The sequence below is a fragment of the Macaca fascicularis genome, chromosome 1, assembly GCF_037993035.2.
Source record: "Macaca fascicularis isolate 582-1 chromosome 1, T2T-MFA8v1.1".
NCBI classification, from domain to species: domain Eukaryota; kingdom Metazoa; phylum Chordata; class Mammalia; order Primates; family Cercopithecidae; genus Macaca; species Macaca fascicularis.
In genome coordinates, this window is record NC_088375.1 from 153,030,816 (window position 1) to 153,048,192 (window position 17,377).

At 41.0% G+C, this 17,377-nt stretch overlaps 1 protein-coding gene and 1 pseudogene across 3 annotated transcripts in view; one reads left to right on the forward strand and one right to left on the reverse strand.

Annotated features, from left to right (window-relative positions):
- Nucleotides 1-17,377, reverse strand: part of ADGRL2 (adhesion G protein-coupled receptor L2) — a 683,665-nt gene that overhangs the window by 381,557 nt on the left and 284,731 nt on the right. The window lies entirely within an intron of this gene.
- LOC135971978 (small ribosomal subunit protein uS10-like) lies at nt 7,133-16,597 on the forward strand (annotated as a pseudogene).

Here is a 17,377-nt window from a genome sequence, read left to right on the forward strand (position 1 = left end):
TAAAAGTAGTAACAAAGATTATAGCAGTTTCACCCAGTTTAAAAAGTTTCACATACATTATTCAATGTTCACTTTGTAGATTATTTCCTTTTTACAAATGAGAGAACTGAGACTTCCAGACTTGTCCAAAGTCATAGAGTGAATCAGGAGCAGAGATGGAATTTGATCCCATATCTTCTGTGACTGAAGGCTGTGATATATCCCTTCTCTCAATAATTGCCATGTGGCCTGTGACTATTCTAGTAGGGCTTCCGGTCTTTATATGAAGAACCACATTTCATTTTCACAAAGCTTTCAGAGTCTTAAGAAGGATAGTATTATCAATTGCCGAACTGCTGAAAGGCATGGATAGCATGATGCTACTGAAGGCTTTACTGTGCCTCTAGAAATTTCCCCAAACTCTGAAAAAATTTACTAGCCTCAGTGGAAGAAACTGGCTTGAAAACCACTGGCTTAGAATTTATGACCTTACACGTAGTTCCTAATATACATGTTGTTGATCTCTTTCTATGATATTAATCCCCTATTCACACCCTTTTGCCAAAAGCATGCATTTCCCTCAATCCTCCGCATCTTAGTAGATGGTACCACAAGCAACCTATTATCGGAAGCTCAGAACCAATATTTTGTTTTCTTTACCTTCATTCTGCCTCCTAATTTCTTTCATCTCTAAGTTCTGTTGGCTCTATGTCGAAAGATATCCCCAATTTTGTTCATTTATTTCCACCTTCACTAATACCACTTTAAATTAGACCACCATAATCTCTTTTATGGACCACAAAAGCTTCCTAAGTGGTCTCACAGATTCTTCTCTTACCCATCTGCAATCTGTTCTCTTCACTCAGCAGAGACCTCTTTTAAAATATAACTTTGATGTTGCTCCCTTACTAAAAACTCTGCAATAAATTCCCATTACATTTGGAATAAAATCCAAGCTTCTTAACATGGCCTTCAGTGATCAAGTTTCTCCTCATATTCCTGATCCCATCTGCTCTCCTTCTGATGGTGTCTCACTGCACTAGTGACACTGGACTTGTGCCGATTCTTTGAACACATCAAGCTCACTTTTGCGTTTCAACCTCTGCACTTCCTTTTACCTCTGTCTGGAATGCAATTCACCAAAATATTCTCAAGTCTAGCTGCTCTCTAAACTCAGATATTAGCTTGAATATCTTTAGGTATTGCTGTCTCACTGTCCTTCTCCTAGAGACCTCCAAAAAATAAAAATTAAAAAAACCTCCAAGCCACTAATCTATTTTGTTTCCTTTATAGGACTTAGAAAGGCCATACTGTAATTTACATAAAATGTATCAGAATAGATCTTATGATCTAAGGATGGGTTAGCTGAAGTTGCACCCCTGGTGTAGCTAGCATTCTAATCAGGAATTCACTCCCCAAGAGGCAGGTGGGAGGTTGTTAGCTGACGGTGAAAGGCTACACTCCAGAGGAGGCTACTACAAGCAAGCACTTCAGCTATCTTTATCTCTGATAAAGATATTGCACTAATTAGCATAGTGAATGTCAGAAGTGGACTTTTATTGGTGAAATTAGTGCTTTATTAATTAGCATTTGACTGCTAGAAAAATTCAAGGTGGATGTGTCAAAAATATTTTGGTTATATTCTCCAACCTACATGAACACGATATTGAGAGAAAACGCTTTGTTTTTAGGACTGGAACACAAAGCTTGATCTACGATTCTTCCATGTGCAGACTTTGGTTTAAAATACTCTGGATTGCTTGATGCTGACAGGGAAGGTGGCAGAATACTGCTTCCGGAATATTGTCACATCAGTCTCGACTGAACCATTCATGCAAGATTGTGGAGGGAACACCTGAAAGGACAGAGGGGTGGCGCTCCATCAAGACACAGAACGGGTTTTATCAACTCTGTCATGCCTGTGAGCTAGTACGTTTTATTTAATAAAGTTCTTATGGGTGGCAGAATTTGTTGTGAGTCTTGCTTTCATCAAAAACAAGGTTGTCGGGGAGGAGCTTTCTTCCATCCCAAAACTTGGGATGATTATAAATATCATGTAACAAAAAGAACCCAAGAGTTACTTGTATCAAGTGAGCTTAGGTTTAATTTACAAGAATTAGTAGATAAAATACACTTGTACATGAGCCAGGCGTGGTGGATCATACCTGTAATCCCGACACTTTGGGAGGCCAAGGGGGGGTGGATCACTTGAGGCCAGGAGTTCAAGACCAGCCTGGGCAACATGGTAAAACCCAGTCTCTACTTAAAATACAAAAATTAGCCAGGTGTGGTGGCACACGGCTGTAACTCTCGCTACTCGGGTGGCTGAGGCACGAGAATCACTGGAACCCGGGAGGTTTAAATCACTTAAAACCAAGATTGCGCCACTGCACTCTAGCCTGGGTAAGACAGCGAGAACTCTGCCTAAAAAAAAAAAATCGCTTGTACATGTATTTGCTTACTTATTTAGTTCTCCTCGCCATTCTGCCTCCTCTTTCTCAATGTAAACCTCTCAAGAGAGCAGAGGGCTTTGGTGATCTCTTCGCAGAGTCTTGACCAGAGCCTGAGATCTCAAAAGCACCTTTTCAGGCACTCAATAGTAATTTTAAATTTCTAAAAAGAGAATAAAAGGAAGAAGAGAAGGAAGGGTGAAGGAATAGAACAGAGAAATGAGCAAGTAATACTGGGGAGAAGAATGAGGAACAGGTGCGTAGAAGGGAAAGCCAGCTAATGAAATAATTCTTAGTCTCAAAACAGGCAATGGAGAAGAGTAGCAGAGTTGTACTTTTCCAAGTATGTTTTCTGGAACACTGGCCCTGAGAGATGCTATGAAGAAAAACATAGTTAGGGGCTAAGTGAGATGAGTAAGGGATACTTAAATCTCTTTCTCTTAAATATCCACAATGCACATGAGCATGTTAAAGACTATGAGAGGCATTTCTAAAGAACACACACACAGGCCTAGTTAATTTTGTTTCATCCAGTATTTCCCAAACTTATTTGAGTATAGGCCTCTTTTTCCCTGTGATGTTTATTAATGAGATCTAAAGACTTTAGGAAAGTATAACAGATGTGGACATGAAACTGGCAAAGAAAATACCCATACTTTCATTATGCTGTGAAGCTGGTTCTGGAGAGAGTCTCACCATCCCTTCCCGGGTGCCTCATGCATGGAGAACATCTGCAGCTGGCTTCTGAGGCGGTCAGATTCTACCTTCTGACCCACCCTTCACCCAGAGAAAGGAAGATGGACTGAACAGTGAACCTTCCTGAAGCAGAAAACACTGAGAAATAACTAGGAGCAAATGCACTGAAAATCAGATATGAACGTGTCACTCAGTGTAGCAGAAAAAATGAACCCACGAGAGTTGCCAGTACAGTGAAACCCACTTACTACATCCTTTTAAAGATCAGCCTAGTGCTCACACATGCACAATGCTTCCCTTCCTTGGCCCTCAGAGAAATATTATGAAGGTGTTTCACTTTAGTAAGGTTCATGAGTTTATGGCCTTGAGAATGCCCTTGAGAATAAACTCTAGGGACTCAGAGGGAGGAAAGAAAGCTACTTTTAATGGATTTTGTCTCTATCACCTTTCCAGAATACCGCAACTAAAACATCAGAATTAGTTAAATTTTCTAAACTCAGTAAGTCATGTCAGGAAGTTAGGCAATTATATTTTAGGAGAGATTCCTAAAATATAAATATTCTAAAATGCATATAGTTACATAGCTAAATGTTTCAACAGTGTAGGGGATATATGAATACATGATGCAAAAATTAAAAAAAAAAAAACAAAGGAAAGGTGTTCTTTCTTACCTCCTGAATTTCATGTTTTGTCCTTTCAACTTGGAACTTTTTGGTCTCACCTTGGCCTCACTAATTGCCTTTCATCCTTCCATGTACAGTTTAGATAACACTTAACTTGACAAGCCTTTCCTGAGTCACTGGCCTTGTCTAGGTTAGAAAACCCTGGTTGGGTATTTCTATTGTAACTTTCTTTACCACACTGAGTTGTGTATTTAATTGCTGTTTTGCCGCTAGATTATAAATTCCATGATGACAGAGACTACATGTATCTCATTCACCGGTAAGTCCCCAGAGCCTAATGCATTTGCTGGCAGGAAATAGGTGCTTAATAAGTTTGTTGGTTAATATAGTTTTGGTTTAACTTCGAGTGTGTCTGATACCCAATGTTGCATTTAGGGAAACCTACATCAGCATAATCATTAATTCTATGCCATACATATACTAACAGTCATAGTAACTCGTAGAAAGATATACTCTTGGGATTGAGTCCAGGGTACTATAACCAGGATTCAAAGAAGAGCTTAGCTTAAGAATTACAAAAATTATAAAATGAAGAGTTAAGAAATAAAGTTGGTGAAGAGATCTTGAGTTCTGAAAGTTCGTAGAAATGATTCACTTCATGAAAGGGTTGCTTTTGGTTTTAAAGTCAACGTTAAATAATCGAGAGGCATTTCATTGTCTAAAATGCTTGATTCATCAAAATGTACAACAGTTAACTTTGTGCTTTTATGGTCACATGATTGCAGAGGTCAAGTACTTATATGAAAGCCACAAGTGAATAAACAAATAAATGAAAGACCCAGGCCATAAACACACACACACACTCACATACACACACGTTGATCCTCTTGAGAAATTTATCTGCATGTGCTTTTGCTGTATTTGGGTGTATGTGTGTGAGAGACAGGGATGAAAAAGAGAAAAAAAGGAAAGAAAAATAAAGACGTAGGCAGAAAGGGAAGAAATGGAGTTCACAGCCAAATTCTTGGGTATCTGATATAAATAGTCTAACCAAGCAAAAATAAGCAAATACTTGGTTGATATAAACTAAAGTGTAGTGTGAGTGTGTGTGTGTGCACGTGTGTGCATGCACCTGTGTATCTGCGTAGGGTCATTTGTTGGTAGTGTACTATGTTCATTGGCCTATTTAAAAGTTGTTTCAAGTGTCTGTAATCTTTGATAAAATTCACCACTGTACAAAGAAATACTAAAGCAATTTGCTGATGACGAAAATTTGGCTGTGCATTACAGAAAGATCAAATGAAATGAAAGAGTTTAGAACTTTGGGTGTAGTTTGTTGCTGCGTAGCAAGTAAGTCTTTCGAGTAGAATCAAGGGAATAGGGAAGAATACAAATTTTTGAAAGTCAAGTCTCAGAATGCTAGTTTGAGTTCACTACAAATTATCTTCACTTCATTCTAAAAAAAGCTACTTGAGCATTTGGAGAGGTACAAAGAAGGAACAGAAAGATAGAGGAGCTCACGACAAGCTATAAATCTTGATGCTTAAATTGAATGGGGGGAGTTAAGACAGTACAGTGTAGTACTTGTTAAAAAAAGTGACAAATGGTGTTTCCATTTGTGAAAGTCATTTCCAATTGGCCATTAATAAAGAGGTTGGGATAAGGAAAGCTCCTTGCAGAAGTTTTAAAATTTTAGTCATCAAATTCAGTCTATTTCATTTAATTCCATTTAACAGCTTAGAGTTGATTTAATTCAAATATGTATAAGGTCTCAAATGGAAAACATTTTGGTAATTTGCATGGCTATTTTCAAGACTGCAAAATCTAATCGTCACAGACAATGGAACCAGACTGTTGGCAATGGAAATAAGGGACAAAAATGACTGATGTAAATCAGCCTTTGATGTGTTAAGTTTCTCCCAAGATAAACTAAATCATTGCAAGGTCCTAGCTCACAAAGTGGATGCTCATGGAAGTAGCTGATGGCATCATCAGAGAAATTGCAAGTCCTGCCTGGGGCCATGGTCTACTCGCGGCACACACTCATGCTATCTTCTACCATGAGGAAATAAACCTTTTCATTGTGATGAAGAAGGGTCTCGACTTGTATTATTATGTGGGGGCTTAGTTTAAACTCCTTTTCCTTCAAGTGTCTTTGGTATGACTGTTAGATTTCTTGCTCTCTTGGTATCCTGGAGATCCACTGGGTACTATAACTATTATAACTGTGGGCCATAACTGTCTTGTTTGGGGGCCATCTGCTCTTCTCTCTTGAATAATACAGTTCGTCATTGGCCACACATAAATCACAGGCAGAGTAGTTTTCTCTCTCTTGACTTGACAAACACCAAGCACATTTAGAATTCAGCCTTGTAATTAAGCAGGGCCGAATCTCCACAGGCAGGGCTGATTCAAAGGAATTTGCAGACTGGGGGAAGGGCTCTTTATGTTGACCTTGGATGGCAGGTGTTATAGCATCTGAGGGAATTGCTGCTCCTATGCTGTCCTCATCTGTGACCCTAAATTAGATCCTCAGGTTATGTGGTTAGTAGGACTCTGGACACTGAATTTGAGAGAAAAGACCTGAGCCATTATTTCATCTGTAAAGTTTCCTATCTCGGAAGCTGAAAAGAGATTATGTGTAAATGCTTTGACATCTAAAGAAGAACCAATGGTGATAAAAATAAACAAACATATCTTTCTCAAAGTGTGTGGCTGTGCATTTGTATACCTGCTGTCTTGTGTTGTAGTTTAGAACAGGGCTACTTTTTCATTATCTCTCCTCTCTTTCCCCTATCCGAGAACCTAGAGCTCTCCAATGCCAAACATGCATGGCTCAGCTGAATCCTAATGTGCTGTGTTCTCGACGAGAAGATGCTGCTGCTACTCTCTGAGTACTGAAAGACAAGATTTGACATGGTACCTAGACTCTCAAAAAGGATATCCTTGGTAGGGTGACCAGCTCTCTTGATTTGCCCATGACTGTCTGGGTTTTAGCACTGAAAATCTTGTATCCCAGGAAATCTCTCACTTCTAAGGTTTGAAAGCCTCTCAGTCCTTAGTACTTATGAAATCTCAACAATGTAAGACAGTAGCTTGCAGCTGGCACTGTGTCTGTTTCTGATAATTTGATTTAGTCTTATATTTACTTGAGTCTTGTGAAGGCAACTGGCACTTCCCTTTGTGCTATGTTCTAACCTGGGAGGTTTTCAAGCTGTAGCTCACTAGACTGCAGGAGTCCACACAATGCCCCCCATGGGGAATTGAGGATGAGGAGCTCCAGGCCTCCTCTCACTACTGTGTCCAGAATTGGTGGGTTCTTTGTCTCACTGATTTCAAGAATGAAGTTGCAAACCCTCGCAGTGAGTGTTACAGTTCTTAAAGATGGCGTGTCCGTTGTTTGTTCCTTCAGATGTTCAGTTGTGTCTGGAGCGTCTTCCTTCTGGTGGGTGGTCTCGCTGTCAGGAGTGAAGCTACAGACCTTCATGGTGAGTGTTACAACTCTTAAAGGCAGCGCGTCTGGAGTTGTTTGTTCTTCCCGGTGGGTTCGTGGTCTCACTGGCTTCAGGAGTGAAGCTGCAGACCTTCGTGGTGAGTGTTACAGCTCATAAAGGCAGCGTGTACCCAAAGAGTGAGCAGTAACAAGATTTAGTGCAAACAGGCAAAAAATAAAGCTCTCATTGCATGGAAGAGGACGGGAGCAGGTTGCCACTGGCTGGCTCGGGCAACCTGCTTTTATTCTCTTATCTGGCCCCACCCACATCCTGCTGATTGGTCCATTTTACAGAGAGCTGATTGGTCCGTTTTACAATCATTGTGCTAGACACAGAGTCACAGAGTGCTAGTTAACTAGATACAGAGTTAGCTAGATATAGAGTACCAATTGGTGTATTTACAAACCCTGAGCTAGATACAGAGTGCTGATTGGTGCACATACAATCCTCTGGCTAGATATAAAAGCTCTCCAAGTCCCCATCCAGTTCAGGAGCCCCGCTGGCTTCACCCAGCCAATCCTGCACCAGGGCTGCAGGCAGAGCTGCCTGCCAGTCCCGAGCCCAGCCTGCACTCCTCAGCCCTTCAGCTGTCAATGGGACCCGGCTCCACGGAGCAGGGGGCGGCGCCCATGGGGGAGGCTCAGGCCAGGCCGAGCCAGAGCTCAGTGGGAGGAGCTCAGATGTGGCGGGCTTCAGGTCCCAAGCCCTATCCCAAGGGGAGGCAGCTAGGGCCAGGCGAGAATTTGAGTGCAGCGCCCAGGGGCCAGCACTGCTGGGGGACCCGGTGCAACCTCTGCAACTGCTGGCCTGGGTGCTAAGCCCCTCACTGCCCTGGGCCGGCAGCGCTGGCTGGCTGCTCAGTGTGCGGTGCCGCAGAGCCCGCGACAGCGCACGCGGGAACTCGCACTGGCCCGCAAGCACGGCGTGCAGCCCCGTTTCCCACTGCGCCTCTCCTTCCACACCTCCCCGCAAGCAGAGGGAGGAGGCTCCAGCCTCAGCCAGCCCAGAGAGGGGCTCCCACGGAAGCGGAGGCCGGAGGCCAAGGAGGCGCTGAGAGTGAGGTCCGCTAGCACATTGTCACCTCTCACTACTTCAACCAAAGTGGCTCATCTATATTCTGTTTAAGATACTGGGTTCTTATAGGCCAGGAGCAGTGGCTCACGCCTGTAATCCCAACACTTTGACAGGCCAAAGTGGGCAGATCACTTGAGGTCAGGAGTTCAAGATCAGCGTGGCAAACATGGTGAAACATCGTCTCTACCAAAACTATTAAAAATTAACTGGGCGTGGTGGTGCGTGCCTGTAATCTCAGCTACTCAGGAGTCTGAGGCAGGATAATTGCTTGAACCTGGGAGGCAGAGGTTGCAGTGAGCTGAGATTGTGCCACTGCATTCTAGCCTGAAGGACAGAGCAAGACTCTGGCTCGGAAAAACAAAAGAAAAAAAATAGGTTCTTATGACCTAGTGAAAAGATTGACTAGTGAAAAGAGATTCATTTCATTCATTTGTTAAACAAAGTTCAAGAACCATACCCCTAGGCAAGTTACTAACGTTATTTAGACCCTAATAAATAAGCCATACCATTTAAGAAAAGATGAGGAACAGGACTCGCCTTTAATGGCAGAGCCTTTGCTTCTTTTCCTTCCTTTTTTCTGGGCATAAAACATGATGTACAAATAGTCACATGTTGGTAATTATAAAATATTTTCCACAATTGTCCTTTCTTCCTGAGCTGTCTTCCTAGTCTTGCTGATAGCACAAGTTACCATGTGAGCATTATTCAGAATGTTGGGAGTTGAATGGATGGTACTGTGAAATATAAGAAAAAAAATGTGAAAGTTTGCAGTTTTAAAATTTGTCTTAGTATGTCAGAACTTTCTGGCATCCTGTAGGTCAGCCTGGGCATTGACATACATACCTGGTGTTAATACAGATTGATTTAGTCATGAAAGAGATCTACTACACAGCTATGCATCTATATTTTCTGGAAGATAAGTACTTATGTGCTGTAGTGCATGTATCATCACACACACCTGCGTTCAAACACACACACACACACACATGCATACACACATACACTTCTTTAGAAAAACCCAGATCTTGAACTAGAACCTGTAAGGAAAGTACAATAAAGTGCTGAGGTTAAAGAACAAATAGCCAACTGAGATTTCTTTGGTTTGGGTTATGAGAGAAAAACCGAATTTCAGGTTAAGATTTGGAGAGAGGAACTAAATATTTTAGGCCAAAGAAAAAAATGCTTAATGAAAATTCAAAGAATTAGGACTAGCCACTAAACACATGAGATGTGTGAGGGAGAGAGAGAAAAAAAAAGAGAGAGAAAAGAGAGAGGGATCTAGTCTTTGATTCTGTTCCTTTTTCCACTCAGTCATTGACCTTCTACCATCACGTGCTAAGGTATTAACACCGGGCTTCCTCACCTTACCACCAGTGATTACTGCAGTATCTCATGCTGCTAGTTTCTGCATGTATTGGGCACTTTTTTTGTTTGTTTGGGGACAGAGTCTCGCTCTGTTGCCCAGGCTGGAGTGCAGTGGTGCAATCTTGGCTCACTGCAACCTCTGCCTCCCAGGTTCACACAATTCTCAAGCCTCAGCCCCCGAGTAACTGGGATTACAGGCGCATGCCATCACATCCGGCTAGTTTTGTATTCTTAGTAGGGACAGGGTTTTGCCATGTTGGCCAGGCTGGTCTCCAACTCCTGACCTCATGTGATCCGCCCACCTCAGCCTCCCACACTGCTGCGATTACAGGCATGAGCCACCGCGCCCAGCCTAATTTTTGTATTTTTTTTTTTTTTTTTTTTTTGAGACGGAGTGTTGCTCTGTTGCCTAGGCTGGAAGGCAGTGATGCTATCTTGGCTCACTGCAACCTCCGCCTCCCGGGTTCAAGCTATTCTCTGCCTCAGCCTCCCAAGTAGCTGGAATTCCAGGCACCCACCACCACGCTGGGCTATGTTTTATATTTTTAATAGAGATGGGGTTTCACCATCTTGGTCAGGCTGGTCTTGAACTCATGACCTCATGATCCACCTGCCTTGGCCTCCCAAAGTGCTGGGATTAGAGGTGTGAGTCACTGCACCCAGCCAATATTTGTATTTTTAATAGAGACAGGGTTTCATCATGTTGGCCAGGCTGGTCTCGAACTCCTGACCTCAGGTGATCCGCCCACCTCGGCCTCCCAAAGTGCTGGGATTACAGGTATGAACCACTGTGCCTGGTCACTGGTCACTTCATTTTAATATCTCCAATTAACTGCTTCATGTGTTTTATTATTATTATTTTTTTAAGTAGTAGAATCTATATATGGAGAGGGGTTTGCTCGAGACTCAGGAAGGGGTAGGTCTTCATTTCTGTTTGCGGCTTTTAGATTGGAATTAAAATTCGGAATGGTGCCTGGCTGATGCTGTCAGGCTCTTCTGCACTCAGCCCTATCACAGAAGCTCTCTTTTCCCATAACATCATCTCTCGAACTGTTCTGCCTTCCTTTTTCTTTCATTCTGCCTCTTTCTTCTCCCTATATATGCTTTTCTGGCTCTGATGTTCACTAAACTGTGACAAAACTCTTTCCTTCCTGATTGAAAACATAGGCAGGACAGAGAGGAATTATTTCTGAAATATGAGAGGGTCGCTACTGTCACATTTGTGAAATGACAAGAAAATATCTAAGGGAAAATCTGTGGAGGACATTATTAACTGGGAAGAAATTGGCCACGTTCCCAGATGAATCTAGAATATTTTGGGGGCTTTCCTTGTGCTGTTTTTTTGTTAGTTAAATTTTTTCTTTTGTCTCTCTCTCTCTCTTTTTCTGAGGCATAATCCTGGGCAGAAATAAAATGTCTTGAGTCAGACTATCTTTCCACAAGGACATGGGGAAGAGCGGTTGTATGTGAATGCGCTAATATGATTCTAAGTGCTTTCAAACTGTTCCTTTTAATTCTCTCTGTGGCATGTAATTCCTGAGGGACATGCACCAAATTGCTAAGATCAGTGCTAAAGTGAACTGTCTCTTCTGGTCCCCAGGAGCCTCTGGCTGAAGTGTCAGAATACAATTGTGCATTAGTGGTGTTGCTGTCCTGTAGAAGAAACACTTCAGCACACTGTTGACATCACAAGCAAATTAAAAGACTCACCAAAGTTAATATTCTCACATTATAACGGCATCTCCTATAAATTATTAAAGCCCACACAATTTATTACTCATGTTAGGGGGGAAAAAAGCAAGTAGAATCATGAGGCATGCTACTTAATGATTTATTTTTTTTTTTTGGTCTTCAATGTGTTGAGGTTTATAAATCATCCTGCTCAACTCTGCACTGCGCCAAGGAAAACGCAGTTGCTAGTCATGCCCTCCTCTCACCAGTGATCACCTATGCACCGGATGGAAGCACACTCATTACTTGAGTATCTATCAGCAGCTCTCTCTTTCAGACTGACTGTTCCTTTTCATTACTGTACTGCTTAAGCATGGCATTGAATGACTATGATTTAAGACTTTAGATGATAGATCCAAGCCTTTTCAGAAATAAATATTAACTTCATTATTTAGGCAAGGTAGTCAAACTGACTTATATTCTATCTCAAGGCTTTTAAGTAAATCAAAGTTTACTTAGAAATCTTGTGATCTAAAGTCTGGTCCTCCAGCTATACCACTAGTCTGTCTTGATTAATGTCATGTTTTTAAACAAACAAATATATTTTACTCCACTCTGAGTGGTGTGTTTTCTCTTTCTAGCACTGGACTCAGGCAAGTCATTCAAATTCTGAGAAACACATTTCCTAATCTATGCAATGAGCATGCTGTGTTAGTCTCTAAATTATTATCTTCCAGATATAAAAATCTGATAGAGTGCAGAACTGCAAATCAGGCAGCAATTTGCCCTGCTGCTGGTCTTCCTCAGAGCCCTCTGCATATTTGCCTGGGGCATCGCTCTGCTTGCCCTCAGTTAGGTCTAAGAGGCCTGGGGTCTACTTTAGTCCTGTCTGCCCCTTCTTTTCTATGCTGGCCGTAGAACAGAAGAAATATTTCAAGAGGAAATGAGCTATATTGAGAAGAATAAAAAGTTTGAGATGGATTAGAGCCACTGAGATTCTCCTAGAAATAATGGGCAAATGTTCTAACAACTCTAAAAGTTCCTCCGGGGTTAGTTTACAATTCAAGGCTTTGGCGTCCATTTGGTCTGGCAGTCTTTGCTTATTTGCACATGTGCCCTTAATGGTACAGTCCTATTCCAGGCTGGACATCTTAAGTACAAACACTGATCTATGCTCCGGAACAGTCACCAGCATGTCTGATTTTGAAAATAGCGTCACATATTACTGTCCTAAAGTTAGAAGAAAAATAAACGCTCAAGTGCAAACTAAAAAGGCATGTAAATACAAGTTGTTTTAATACAGTTTCTCTTGTAAAGGCAATTTGATACATATACTTCTTAGGAACTAAAATAATAGATATCAATAATGCATGGGCTACACATTTAATTTGCTTTGCAGAAGTAAACAAACATGCCTGTATTTTTCCTTTGGAGTCTCAAAACTTGGGAAACATAATTGGAACTTTTAAAATGCGTTATTTTAGATTACATCTGATAAGCCTGCATTTGTAGCCCTGTCCCTGATATCACTTGAATGGACATCACTTAAGCTTAATGAGCCTTGGTTTTCTCATCTGAAAAATGGAGACAGCAATCCTTAGCTGCTTCCTAGGGCCAATGTGCGGTTAACAATAGATGATGAATTTAAAAAATAAAACTGTATGGAAAGATGAATTATTATGTTGATTTTAACTAATAATGATTAAACCCAATGAAATTATAATTCCATTATCACTGGAATTATTTTTAATCCAAGAAGAAAGTTGGAATTTCATTCATCTCCCATGAAAACCTTTCTCAGACAACATTTACACACTCCTTTTGCTTGAGGAGACTGTTGAATAGGTGGAGTAAAGGAGGGACTCATGCTTACCTTCTATCTCCAGGAACTGTACCATGTTACAGATATCTTAGAGTACACAGGGGCCAGGACTGGTACTGCTGTTTCTTTCTTGTTGGATTAAGTGCAGTAAGCATTTATTGGGCTCCAACCATGTTCCAGGTCCTTATTCACCACAGTCAAATGAATGAGTGTAGTCAAGTCTCACTACACATCAAAAAATAATTTTCCTGTGTAGGTATCCTTTTCCCAAAAATGTGAGTGTTGGAGTGTGGTGAGGACAGAAAGGCATACTTGGGAAAGTGAAGTTCAGGCATTGGTTGCCTAAGATCTTTGGACAAACAGACATTCAACTTATTGTAGAAGTTGTAGGATAATGCCCTGTTGCAGAACAAAGGCTTCAGTGGCCTTTGCTAAAATGTAAGGTCCACTCTGCTGATTAGATAGAATCATTGAACCTTATGCTACCCTATATATACAATGGAATCCATAAGCACCCTCCCAAGAGGGGAGGCATTTAGATGAGCTCTTTAAGACTTAGGTATTGTATACCATGAATGAACATGAAAGGCTGGTGGCATAAATAGCCATTCATTCTGTCAACAACATTAATTGAAAACTCAGGGGTGCATAAAGCCCCATTCTGGTTTATTGAGTAAGCCACAAGAATACCTTCACATCTGTATGCAAATATTTCACAACTGTGAAACTGAGGCGTGAGTGCCACTGATGTGAAGAGGCTGTTTAGCAATAACATACATATCAGCTGGGACTTTTCCACATAATGTTTGCCTGGTGTCATAATTTTCTGCAATATACATGTCCTTTAAAGGTGTTATGGCACTTGTAAATACAAAAATTTGTTCCAGCGTCCTCAGCAAAATACCACCAATTGGACTGAAAACCTTGGCAATGTATATTGGCAAAGTAGTAGCATGTGTGCTACGTAAAGGTCCATGTATTGATATTTCTTTGCATTCTATAAAAGCTTCAGGTTTTGAATAGTTGTATTATATGTACGGGGTGAACAAATCTCAATTATTGTAAGACCTTTAGAAGCAATATTTTTTCATGCTTAATATATTCTCTCCTCTCTACCTTTTTCCTAACCTACACTTTGAGAATAAGAAATGACACCTGTTTTACTCTATCAAGGAATCTACCGAAACAGCCAAAGGCCTAAGTCCCTTCAAGGCCTTGCCAATATTAGCTGTGTGACTTCTGGTTGGATAAATTGCTTAACCTTGTTGAGTTTGGCTAACCGAGATCATTCTGCCCCACCTGTCATTCAGCTCTGCACCTTGAAAGCTGCTTACTCTGAACATCTGTAACTCTGGGAGTGAGGACTTTTTTCTGGCTCTGGGAATACGCTCAGTTTACCAAAAAATGCAAACCAGAGTACCCTACAGTTGTTACCTCTGGAGGCAGACTTCAACCAAAGATAGGTGGAGAGTTGGCAGATAAATATTCCAACTTCTTTACCCCTTAATTGAGCTAACACTGGGCTGCATTCTGTACCAGCTTTCATAGCCCCCTAGCATAACTGAAATGTCAAATTGGAAACCACCTTGAAAACACACCTTCTATTGGCTTTCTTCCTGTCTGTCTCATTCCATACTCCCTATCAAAGTTTCTGGGGATCAGCTCAATTAAAGTACAAACAGTCACTGACTTACAGTGGTTTGACTTAAGATTTTACAACATTTTGATGGGTTTATTGCGGGTATGAAATGCATTTCTGACTTATAATATTTTCAGCTTAAGATGGGTTTATCCACATGTAACCCCATTGTAAGTTGAGGAACAATGAGATTTGCATTTGAATCTTTGTCTTACATTTCTGGGGGAACCCATTAAAGTATTTAATTTTCTCATGTGTAAAATGAAAACAGTGCTTGTTCTACCTATCCGCATGGTTATTATGAGGATCAAATTAGATAATATATGTACACATGCTTTGAAAATTGTGAAACACTAAATAAATTCACGTTTTAAACATTACTGCTGTTGCTATTGTGTTTTTTAAACTTTAATTCAAACATGTAAAATATTAGCAAATATAATTCTTTTGTCTTTATTTTTTCATATGCACTTTCTGCTTTTGTAGAAAGAATTTTAGCAAATATAATTCATTGGTGGTAAGCTAAAGATAAAAAAAATCTGAAAGTAATATGTAAGATAGGAAGTTATTGACAAAGGGTAGAGAATCAGTACCACAGGATGAAGAGAACTTTTCAACTGCTACTGTGACACCACCCAACACCCACATAACCCTCTCCCCCAAATGACAGATGTCAAAGGCAAAGGATTAGAAAAGAGACGGCTGGCTTTTCCCTATTGTTACATAATTTTCTCAGGAAGAATATCTTTCCATCTTTTCTTTGTTTGGAAGGTGCCTTTTCATTATCTTATAAATTCACAGGGCAGGGACTGTGCTTAAATCCTTATTTTGTAGAGTTCTTTAAAAATTTAATCTGGTTATTCAAATATTCAAAAAGATAAAGCAAAACCATCTTACTAACCAAAGACAGACAGATGGGGGACAGACAGAGGGAAGAGTTCAAGAAGCAGCAATTGTACATAGCCGCGTCCACTCATCACCCAAAAGCCAAGACAAATATTAAGGCAGAAAGCTAGAGACTGCTTAATCCTGTGTGTTACCTCTCAAAAGCAAATGTGTGGGGAATTTTTCAGGAAAAAAAAATCTGTTGTGCCCAGAGTTTCTGCAGCTTGATACATTTTAATCACCTCACTCAGAAACCTGTCCCCTCGGCCGCCCTCAAAAAAAAAAAAAAAAAAAGGTAAAGTCCAGGGATTCTGGAAATAAAAGTTCATAGATTAAGATCCTAGTTTCCCTCTGAGGAAAACACAGTCTTAGGTGGTGGGTGGTGAGGAGCTCTGATCCGCCCGCTCCTTCTCCCGACACACCGCTGTTCGCTGTTCGCTGTTCGCTGGTGCCAAGGAACAAGTCGGTCAGGGAGCCGCGCAGCAGCCGTAGCTTTTAAGGACACAGGAAAAACACCCTTGGAGCTGGAGGTGGCAATTCACTGAATTCGAATCACTCTAACAAGCTGCAATGTAACATCTCTGGGGAAGGTGTGAGCTGACTTGATCAGAGGAGGAGAGGAAAAGAATCTCAACGTGAAAGGACCAGTTCGAATGCCTACCAAGAGTTTGAGAATCACTACAAGAAAAAATCCTCGTGGTGAAGGTTGGTTCTAAGACATGCGATCGTTTCGGGATGAGAATCCACAGGCGACTCATTGACTGGCACAGTCCTTTTGAGATTGCTAAGCAGATCACTTCCATCAATATTGAGCCAGGAGTTGAAGTGGAAGTCACCACTGCGGATGCTTAAGTGAACTATTTTAATAAATTGATTACCAGTTGTTAAAAAAAAAAAAAGAGAGAGAGAGATCCTAGTTCCCACTGTGATGGTATTAGGAGGTGGGACTTTGGGTAGGTGACTATGTCATGAGGGTAGAGGCCTCATGAATGGGAACAGTGCTCTTATAAAAGAGGCCCCAGAGAGCTCCCTCACCCCTTCTGACCTGTAAGGACAAGGAGAAGACAGCTGTCTATGAACCAGGAAGCAGCCCTCACCAGACGCTGAATCTGCTGGCGCCTTGCTCTTGGGCTTCTCAGCTTCCAGAACTGTGAGATATAAATTTCTGTTGCTTATAAGCCACCTAGTCGATAGCATTCTGTTATAGCAGCCCAAATGGACTAAGACACTCAGATGTAGAGCTACTATTTAATAGCCCAAAGAGCTATGAAAGCAAATGCTAAAGCAATACATTCATATTGCAGGCTCATGTAATTATTTGTATCTTGCCAAACTAAATAAGTTTTATTAACAGAATGAAGAGCTTGGCACTTCAGTTTTTGTGACATTGTAATTTTCTTAAATGTTAATCAATTTTGACCACATTTGCCCCAGTACTGAACATTCTTCGGTGCAAATTTAGTTTTAGCGTGTGGTTGACTGCCATGTTGAAATAACGATCTTTGGTAATTGTTAATGATTTTAATGAAGTTGAGTACATTCACAGCAGTTACAGGAATGCCACTGCACAGAATGAAGTCTGTCATTACAGTTACAACTTACCTCCTGCAAAAATACTCTTGAGATGTAAAAATAGGCACATCGTTCACAATCTTTCAATTTGCTAAGTGTTATTACTC